This window comes from Artemia sp. Qi Xiang Cuo, chromosome 3 (genome assembly GCF_049724085.1).
Source record: "Artemia sp. Qi Xiang Cuo chromosome 3, ASM4972408v1, whole genome shotgun sequence".
Classification (NCBI taxonomy): Eukaryota; Metazoa; Arthropoda; class Branchiopoda; order Anostraca; family Artemiidae; genus Artemia; species Artemia sp. Qi Xiang Cuo.
The window spans coordinates 45,566,706-45,578,409 of record NC_142796.1 but is presented as its reverse complement, the minus strand read 5'-3'; positions in this window follow the sequence as shown (position 1 = coordinate 45,578,409).

The window sequence follows — 11,704 nt, the reverse complement described above, 5'->3', positions numbered from 1 at the left end:
AAGAAACTCAATGGTCAACAACCCAACCCGAATTCTCTTTATCGGAAGTTTACAGTTTTGTAAAATGCCCGGATGTGTATCTGCAGATTGTGCTGTTTCAATACTCTCTATAATAACCTGGAGGTTTATTTCTTGTTTTCCTATTGCTTCTCCTAAGACTACTTGATTCTCCACTCGAGCCTGCCTTAACCTCTATTTCCCCTTTATCTACCTCTACACTAATAGACTAGGCTCCATTTCAAACTCATGTTGTTTGCTAGAAACAGAGCTATTCTCCATTATTTCTGAAGTTACTACTGGCGTTTCTACTTGAAGCTGGTATACAGATGATGTTGAATCGATTCTCCTATGCCCACGATTCTCTAACTCCAATTCTACGATACTTGATTCCTCCGATATTGATTTATTTGTTATTACTGGTTGCTCCAGGCAATTTTGAACAACCAAAAATTTCTCACCCGGACGTTGACGTAAGCTATAACCATTACTGCTTTTCTTTTCATCATTAGATTTTACTTTACTACTAGCAATATTAGATATATTAATCATATCAATTTTCTCCTGAAAATAGGATTTAAACTTTAGAAAGTTTCTGAATCCTTTACAGGCTTTATTAGACGACCGTTTACTGTTCTTCTTACAGAAGTCCCTGAAAGTTCTCGTACCAAGAATGGGGAATCTTTTAAAACTTCTAAAATTATATAAGGCCCACAAAATTTAAGCTTTAAACCCTTGATTTTCCTTGGATTCGGAGCTTTTTCTTGGTCATAAACTACGCCCCTTGTCAAAAAACTGGTAGCACTTAAACATTTGTATTATATTATATTTTTTGAGATTTTCTATGTTTTCCTATTTGTTCATCATAAATCCTGCAAATCGGGAATAAATTCTTAACTAAATTAACCATATAATTCTCATAATTGTTAAAATAGTCAAATGAAGGCAATGGTAGTTCAATATCTAAAAATGAAAGAGGCTACCTACCAAAAATTACGTGATGTGGTGAATATTTAGTTGTGGAAGAAATAGTAGAATTTAATACATACTGAACGAAAGTCAAATAAGTATCCGAAGAATAGGGATGATCCTGATAATAAGCTTTTAATAAGGATTTTGTCACCTCCACACGATTTTCACATAACCCATTCCATTGAGGATTATAACTTGACGAAAAATGATGTATAATTTTTAATTTTTAACACACCTGCGAAATGAGATTTGAACGGAAAGACTGATGGGAATCAGTGATCAAAGCTTCAAAAAGACCAAAGTTGGGTATCACTGACTCGCAAAGAAAATTACAAATAGCTTCTGCTGTTATCTTCGGCACATCTTTCAGGATACAACATTTTGAAAAATGGTCAACGCCAACTAAAATATGAAAATTTCCGTTTTCAGTAGGCCCACATAATTTGCTCCCAATGGGACCAGCCGAGTCCATCGAAAACACACGGACTGGGCATTTCGGCTATTCATTTTTTTCCAACGTAGTTCTGACGTTACGATGCCTTATTTTACCACGCAGACACAAATTACAGTTCACGTAATGCTCTCGAACTTGTGCACCCATTCTATCAAATAAAAAGATACGGCTCACTCGATCTAATGTCTTCTCCATAGACATGTGACCACCAATGAGTAAGTGATCATGAGCCAGTTTTATTGCCGAATCTACTAGGACACTTGGCAAGACTATTTTAGCTGTTCTAGGGATCCCTTTGTCCTTGCCAACGCCTCCTAGCGGATAACAATACAGAACACCTTCCTTCAGAAACAGACCGTCAAAAATTTTCAACAGCCAAGACACAAAATTGTTATCTGTCACTCCCCCTGGCACGGAACTCTTTTCCGCCCTGTCGACTTCTGGCACGGAACTCTTTTCCGCCCTGTCGACTTCTGGCACGCTCTTTTTCGCCCTGTCGACTATTTTCCATGGTACAAAACCTGCAGGGTTTTCGAGGTTCGGTGATCCACCGCCTACCTCTCTCTTCGCCCATGGGAGCTCAGACCTTCCTTTCCCAGGATCCTCTGAACCCGTTAACCGCTCAGACCTTCCTTTCCCAGGATCCTCTAAACCCGTTAACCGCTGGTCCGTCGGTCGACCGTCGTCCGCAACACCAGCTGCTACAAATTCTGCTTCTTCTTCTGTAAAATTTAATGGGCGACATTCCTCAATTATCTCCGGACGCGATAGTAAATCCGCAGGGTGGTATTTTCCAGGCAAATTTGACCAATGGAATAACTCGTTATCTAAGATTAAAGCTATTCTATATAGCTTAGAGGAATGGTCTTTACTCCTTCTTAAGTAAGTTAGAGCTTTACAATCAACTAAGAGATGTGTCTCTCTACCCCAAATATAGTACTCAAAGTATTTAACTGCTTGGACAACACCATATAATTCTCTTGACATATTATCCATTTTCCCAAAATTTAAAGAAAGAACTTTACTGAAAGTTGATATAAGTCTATATCGACCAATATCATCTTTTTGCAGGAGCAGTGCTCCGCAAGCAATTGCACTTGTGTCAACTGCAATATAAAACATTTTTGAGTAATCTGGGAAGGACAAAAATATTGTTTCTGGATTACTTAATTCCTGTTTTAACTTTAAAAAACTTTCTTCCTGCTCAGGGCCCCATTCAAACGGAACTCCCTTCCTCAAAAGCTTATTCAAAGGGTAAATCATCCCCCAAAATTAAAGTAAAATATTCTATACCAGTTGACCAAGCCAATGAAGCTACGTAGCTCACTGACATTACGCGGTCTGCTTATCTTTTGGATACTGTCAAGTTTATTAGCTAGAGGTGAAATACCTCGAGAAGAAACAGAAAAGCCAAGCAGCTCGAAATTCTCTACAAAAAACTTGCATTTCTTTACACCTATCTTCACGTCACACTCCAACAATCTGGAAAAGACCTTCTCTAAATCTCGAAGATGCTCACTTTCATCTCCCTTGGATGCCACAACCAAATCATCAATGTACATCGAAATAATAGAATGAAAAATCTCCGACTGAAATAAAATTCAGGCCCATTCACAAAACGCCTTAGGGCTCACATTACTACCTTGGGGTAGTTTACGATACACATATTGTACACCATCTGGTCCACTAAATGAGTTATACTGTTGGCTTTCCTTTGTCAATGATACATTGAAAAAGGCATGTTTGAAATCAAGAATGCTAAAATTTATTTTTGAACTAAGTTGGTTCAGCATATCCTGGATCCTCCTAATGGGCCAGGCACTGTCCTTGACTAATTTATTAATCTCCCGGCAATCATAGATAACCCTCATATTTTCCATGGTCCACTCCTGCTTAGGGGGTATTTTCCCCCCGAGCTCTTTTCAATAACAAATATAGGGCACGAATCTTCACTTCTAACAGTTTTTATAATACCTGCATTTGTCATAGTATAGCTATGCTGTTGTAGAACCTCCTGCATTTTCAATGGTAAATTAAAGGACTTGGGTTTAGGTGGTGGTAAACTTTTGTCAATATCTACTTTAAATTCCATCAGGCTATTCTGACCTATATCATATGCATGGACCAAAAATATGGTTTTATACTTTTTAGCAAATCTTTCAATTTTTCACACAACTCAGGTTTTCGATTTAAATGTTATAGGTCAAATTTCTCTAAAAAGTTTGCATCTGTCCAAGGGTTTTCCATATTTGTCCTATCTATCAAATTCATCAACCCTTCCCTTATTATTAATAATTTCAGCTCTGTAGGCTGTAATTACATCATCGGACACTTCAATAAAACTGCCAATTACCTCTCGTCGGTTCAACTTTAAAGGGCTTTCACTATTATTAAAAATAAAAATTATCCCCTTATCCTCTACAACTTTTACAGAGGCCGCATAAAAAAATTCAGAACATTTATCAGCAGGTTCTGTAATGACCGTTATCCCATCCGGTAAAGGCAACCCTTCTTTTGACCTAAAAAGAACTTCTACCGCTTTTATTGAGAATGGGTCTACAATTATTTTCTTGGGCATTACTATACTTCCAGAAAATAACAGACTAATCGACTTATCATTCTCACCATTCAAGAAAGTCAATGTATTAGTCCGGAAATCAAGATTTGAGCCTATTTCTCGGGGTACATCCCACCCAAGAATAACATCACAAACTAGGCCAGGGACCACCAAAAACCCCCGAGAGATTTTTCGGGAATTTTTTTCTTCAAATATTATAATATCCAAAACTACTTTTACTGAAGTAGGAATGGCCTTTGAATCTTAACCAATTGGTTTTATTCTAGCCAAAGACGGCTCAGCTTTCATCTTTTGTTCGTCAAGTATTTCAAGAAGTCGTTCATCTATCAATGATTTATGACAACCAGGGTCTATGAAAGCTTGACACTCAATACTATTCACAATAACTTTTTTCATAATAGGGTACTCACTTTCACCTAATCCCATATAACAAAAATACTCGCAAAGAGGGGAATTTTCAACTTTGCCAGATATTATCCCCTTTTGGTCAACATGGGCTACTAGTTTTCGTGTAGAATACCCAGCTTCACATGGGAGGCTCCAAACGATCGAGTTTGAAAACGATTCATACATTCATAGGCTCTATGATCCAAAATACCGCACACAAAACAGGCACCCCTCTCATGCTTGTAATTCCCCTTGTAACAAAACTTGGCAGTATGTCCCCTTTTTCCACAACTGTTGCATACTCTACTGGGGCACTTAGCCGCTAAATGATTGAAGCTCTGACAGTTGTCACATTGTCTAGTGGCGAGAATAACACTTTTATCTTAAGGGGACACATTACAAAAAGTTTTACTCAAATTTGAGTTCCTACAACTATTTTTTTCCCTAAAATTTCTACCTATGTTCCTATTTTGACCCCTACCTCCTGCACTAAAATATCTCCCCCTGCCCTGGTCTTGTTTTACGACAGGCCAGTTCTGAAGGAGTCCTTCCTTCTGTCCCGTCCAACGAAATTCAGTATCTACCGTGGCTGATAAAAATTCCTGTCTTTCTTCACCAATTGCATTTTCAGTAGCTTCAAAACGCTGCGCATCTTAAACGCTTCAGAAAGGGAATTATAATCATCCTGGTGTTCTAATAAATATTTCTTAATATTTAGTCTCGAGCCTTCAATAAAACAATCCAGGCCTATACTATCAGAAAAACCTACTAATTCGCCATACCCAGATCGATATGATTTTGTGGCAATCTCCACCCTCTTAAACAACTTATACACTGTTTCAATGGATGATTACCTCAATTCAGCTAAATCTTTCAATTTCTTTTATTCTGTATTTCCTGTTAAATATGGCTGCGTCACTTCCTCTTTAAGTTCCTCTAAATTTATAATATTTGAGGAATCTCTGTACTCAAAAAAATTAAGTAATGGCCCTGTTACTCTAATCGGTAGTGCATCTATCACCTGCGAGTCTGACCAGCCTAGCAATGTATTTACCCCTCTCAATTGGCTAAAAAAAGGTTTTTATAAATTTTGCATTTTCAAGAACTGGAATATTTCCCAGGGGATCCATTACTGACCCAATTACTCTTTGATTCAAATTCTCATTTTTGCTCTTATCCTCAATAGGTTTATCTGTTATATCATCCTCAGAATTGTCCCCCATATTTATACTATTTCTTATAGTTGCATTTTCTTTGTCCATTTAATTACCTACAGTAGTCAAAAATTTCACGATTAAAATGGGATTATAATCCCGACTTGAAGAATCAAAATTCAAAGGGATATTTAAACCTTTACTTCTTATTCCTTTAAAAAAGGATGAAGCAATATCTTTGTCAAATTCAGGATCTGAAGGATCTAAAATTGGAATTGCACTCATTTTAAACGAGAAAAAAAATATTAGTAAAACAAATTAATTAAGTCAACGGTGTAAAAACAAGGAAAAATCGTTATTCAACACTTCTAACAGATTTCCTACTGGCGTGTAAACTTAAAATGCGTGACTTACTTTTGTAAATTGTCCTTCGACGTTCTACACTTTTTCTCAAAAACTGGAATCTGGAGCTGAACCCTTAAATTGAAGCGGGAACCAGGAACCTGGAACTCATTCCCCCAAATCCAATAAAAATTTTGAGATAGCCATTTTGTTCAGCGTAGTTGATTTCCATATAGAAAACATATTTTTGAGGATTACACTCCCCCATAACCCTCAGGGCAAGGATTATAAGTTATGCCCTGAGGGCATATAATGTTTTTATCGAAATCTTTGTCGTAGAAACTTGAAAAGGGGCTCATTCGATTTGAAATTCAAAGGGCTAGAATTCTTTTTAATAGTCGAAAGTGATTTGAGGGAAACTAACCCCCCCTCTCACGACCACCTTTTCGCCAAACACATCCAATCAAAATTTTTAGATAGCCATTTTATTCAACGTAGTTTAACGTTTCGGTAATAAGGTCCTTCAGGTTGACAATACCTCCCCCTACGGTCCGCAGGGAAAGGGTTGTAAGTACTGCCCTTAGGGCATACAGAATTTTATTGAAAGTGTTGTGATAAATATACAAAAGGGTTCACCAACTGCGAAATGTATAGTGCTTGTGCAATTTTTATAGTTGAAAATGATTTGATGGTTACTAACTCCCCTCTCATGCCTACCATTTTCCCAAAGACATCCAACTAATATTTTGAGATATCCATGTTGTTCAACGTAGTTGAAAGTTCTGGAAATTAGGTCTTTTAGGATGATAATTCCCCTCAGAGCCCTCAGTGCAAGGGTTGTAAGTTATGCCTTGGGGGCATTAAAGTTTACATCGAAAAATTTTATAGAAATTTCAAAAAGGGCTCATTTGATTGGAAATTGAAATTGCTCTTTTTAATAGTCGAAAGTGATTGGAGAGTAATTAACCCCCCTCCTACGCCCTTCATTTCCCCAAAAACATTCAATCAAAGTTTAGAGATAGCCATTTTGTTCAACATAGTTGAAAGTTCTGGAAATTATGTACTTAAGGATGACAAATCCCCGAGAGCCCCAAGGGCAAAGGTTGTAGTTTATGCCCTGGGAGCATATAAGATTTTATAGATAGAGTTGTCGTAAAACTTCAAAAGGGGCTCATTCAATTCGAAATTGAGAGGGCTAGTGCCCTTTGTAATAATCGAAAGTGCTTGGACCGTAACTGACCTCCCTCTCACCCCCATCATTCCTCCAAACACATCCAATCAAAATTTTAAGATAGTCATTTGGTTCAACGTAGTAGAAAGTTCTAGACATTAGGCCTGTGAGAATGACCTTAGGGTAAGGGTTGTAATTTATGCCCTGGGGGCATATAAGGTGTTTATAGAAACCGTTGTCGTTTCCAAAAGTGCTCATTCGATTGGATATCGAAAGGCCTAGTGCCCTTTTTAATAGTCGAAAGTGATTGGAAGGCTTGACATTTTAATAGTAAAGATCGATGTGGGTATAATATATTATTTTTTGTTATTGTTGTTGTTTAGACCAGGGCACTTCGAATCGAAGGAGTTGTAGTGGGAACTTCGAAAAGGGCTCATTCGATTGAAAATAGAAAGGGCTGATGCCCTTTTTAATAGTCGAAAGTAATTGGAGGGCAACTAGTCCCCCTTCCACTTCCACCCTCCCATTTGCCCATTATGTTTAAAAACTAAATGTTGCCTTAAGATTAAATCAAAATGCACTGTGATAATGCTAATTCCCAATAAGGCATCTCAGCAGTATCCCAAGAACAACTGAGGCTATTATTTTCAAACTTTCGGGGCTACTTCTGCTCTTAAAATTTAATCAAATCAAAATAGCATAAGTGTATCCTAGCTATCAAAGAAAGTAAACAGATTTTTTTGCGAATGTTATCAAGTTTTCCATTTCCGGTCAACTAGAGGAGGTATGAAACTAAATTAAACAATACTATTTGTGTCCAGATTTTTAAAAGAGTGTTTGTTGTTAAAAATTGCTGAAAGTTTCTCTCCAGCATACAAATAGCAGGCCAAACTATAAAGTCTTAAAAAACGAAAAGATTTAAAGTATTATTTTCTATTTTCCTGAAAAGACTATGTCAATATAAAACAAACAAAAATTAATTAAAAAAAAATTTTCTACAAAATAAGTTTTTCAAAAAAAAGTAAAGAACTCCATAAAACAAAAAAAGAGCAAAAATAAAATAATCTACCAAGCATGAAACTACCACAAATCAGCATCGATAAATAAATGAAACCCAATACGAACAGAAATTACAATAAATAACCGAGTAAAACTCAAAACGAGCAGAAATTAACGTAAGTTGGGCAAAAAACTTCTATGCCTTCCATAAACTAGAACAAAACTAATACTTTACTGAAAAAAAATATGAATGTTTTAACCTGTATAATTTTAATAAAGCAGATAACATAAACGTTTTTATAACAAAATATCGGTATATGCAGATCACAATAGTAATGAAAATTCATTTGTATTTTCTCAGTAAAGTGCAAATTTTGCTCAACTACGCTGAACAAAATGGCTATCTCAAAATTTTGATTGGATGTGTTTGGGGGAATGATAGGCGTGGGGGAGCATAGTTGCCCTCTAATCACTTTCGACTATTACAAAGGGCACTATCCACCCCAATTTCCAATCGGATGAGCCCTTTTCGAAGTTTCTACGACAACTCCTTCGATACGAAGTGCCCGGGTATGAAAAAAAAACTCATTGTGCCCACATCGTTCTTTACTTAGGCAGCGCTAGCGTGCTGCCTATGATTAGAGAAGATAGGAGCTTAAAACAGTAGTTTTTCCAACAGTATTCTGGTAAAAGACAAGAAGACTTTGTATTAGTAGATGATGGTTGTCGACAAGGTAGTGTTGGTACAAGCTTTTTTACTAAGTCCGATTCATCCATTTTAATTTCCCACCTCTGCAATACAACTGCAACGGCAAAATAATATACAAAAAAACTCCTATACATTTCATAAAACTTGGTTTTTTATCGGCGGACGAGACAATGGTGTAGCTCGAGCATAAATCACAGTTCTCTTCCTTCTGTGTGGCAGTAATAGTAATGGAGGTTCAACAGCAGCAAATGGACTGATACTCAACTCAAGGGTGCACTCACTTTCCACCACCTGGTTTTAACCTCAGAACGCACCGTGTGCCACGCAAGTTTTCGCCACCTGGTGCAGGTGATTTCTGAAAATGAATACTTTCTTGACTTACCTTTTGTAAGATTAGGACAGGATAAGAGTGCGATTTTTCTGCAAAAAGATTTGTCACTCGAATTGCAAATTTCATCAAAAGTTAACAAAACTAACAGCTTTCTGTAAGAGCTGACACAATTGTTTCAAACAAATTTATTTATATGATAAAATGATCCGTCTACATTACGTGAAAGGACAATATAAACACTATTTATAAAATCAACATAATACAGAAATTCTGATGCGTAAGAAAAATTGACTTCGGGCTATGCTAGAACAACACACCCCCAGCCCCTATCGAACCGCGCAGAAAAACCACGCACGTCATTCCAATTTTAAATTTGAGCAAAATCATGCAAGGTACAACTATTCTGACCTACAAAGGAAAAAGGACGTATGTGCGAAATCAAGGGATTAACATTAACAAATATTCAAATTACTTCTTAATTAATCATAAGTCATTTCTTAATGTCTGCAATCAACACATGTTCAGTAAGGCTGAACCCACTACCAGTTCAAAAACGGAAATTCAGTTTGACTATGCACACACACACACGGAAGGGAAAAATATTTTGGGAAATAGAATCAGCTGAATTGGATTTCTGACTTTTAATGAGACTTATTACAACAGCTTTTAATATTTACATTGGTTTATATGTCGTGGCAACATAATATTTTATATGAAAACATTGATAAAAAAGTTAATTAAAACCAAAACTGTTTTCAGCTTTATTTATATTTTTTTTTAATTTTATTATACATCTTTTAAATTAATAGCTTCAAAAAATGTATAATTTTTGATAACCTTACAAATCATAACTTAGACGCAATGATGTGCAAGGACAAAAGAAAAACTCAAGAGTAATATTCCAGAAGGGAGGAGAATCGAAAAAAATAAATTTCTAGTCGTTTTCCATTTTTTTATTCTGGAGCGATGGCGCTTTGTATAAACTGGAGGTTGACTCACGTCACAGACGATATATCTATTCATCATTTAGCCCGCAGCGTTTAACCGAGATATTTGCAATAGCTTATTGAACAAAGTTAATTATTGTCCTCTATTGAAAGCGGTTGAGACACAAAAATATTCAAAAAAAAGAAGGAAAACCAATTGCTGGCCAATATAACCTTTGGAACTAAGCAAAAATATTGTTAGCGTATAGAGACAGTAAATGTGCTAAGAATTTTGTATCTGTAACAGGACAAATTGCAGCATACTGAGCTCTTCAGTTCAATAAGCAAATAATTGTTTGCAGATGAATATAAAATAGCTGCAATTACTTATTGAGCCCCCCCCCCCCAAAAGAAAAATCAATTAAAATAAGGTTACTGAGAGTAGGGTTAATCTCTTGGCAAGTTAGTTGCTTTCTTAATCGATATTCGCGATACACGATATTTTCCTCGTTCTTAAAAGCCAGATTCCTTTTCCAATCATCATACTTGATTACGCTTTTGCCTTTCCGACACGGTCTTTGAAATATCTTTGGATGCCATAAGCCTCCTCTTTCCAGAGTTGCCACCACCATTGCCGAGGACAATAAGATTGTCCAAATAGCCTTATCCCCACAGGTTCTTTTCTTATGAACAAGGACGTCTTTGAATATTTTTTTTTTGTGTGGACCCATTGCTTATTTTCCCTTGACAAAATTTAATATCTCAGTAAGGTTAAGATGACATTGAGAAAAAAAAAAAAAAAAAAAAAAAAAAAAAAAATTGCACTTACGCCCTTTTCTTAGCAGAACAATTTTGTCATATTACGAAGGATTAAACCTTTGCTTAAATAGTAAAAATAACTAATTATTTGAGCGGACAAAGGGTTATTTTCAAACACTAGGAGTGGTATACAGTTGCCACTATTAAAAAAAGAAAACACTCGACTGACTTAAGACCCATTCACAATAAGGCTGTACTAAAACCGATATTTACTTAGCGCGAACTTTAGTCAATTAGAACATTCTTAAGGATTTTTGAGTGGCTCAAATTAGCGCTAGTTAAACCTCAGTGTTGGTAAAGTATCATTGTGAATGGGCCTCTAGTAAAAAAGACAGAAAATCATTCTTCTTTTTCTAAAAAGATAATGTCACGATTGATTCCTTTAGTCTTTAGAGATGTGTTGAACCCTAGAAGACCCATCTCAATGTCAGTTAGGAATGCTAATCATAAACGCAACAAAAAGCCCTTTGAAAATATCATTTGTTATTTGCTTATTTTTTTTTTAGTTTCAATAAGATTCACTCAGAAAATCAAGAGATCTATTTTTTTCTGAAATTTTCCAATAGCAAATAAAAATTGAACAGGCAATAATCCTTAAAAGTATACAGAATGGAAGCAATAAATCAACGACGCTTGAGGTCAACTCAAATAAGCAAAGGTAATCCTACCACAGACATAATCCAGTAAATCAAAAACACAAAAGTATTTGAATAATAAACATTCTGTCAAAAAACACCAAGGCCTAACCAGCCAAATACACCGGCCTTGCAGAAAATAAAAATTAATGCCCTCAATGGGTAAACATCAAGCTTAGATAACACCAAAGCTACTAGGTACACAATTTTTCACCGCAACGCGGATTATC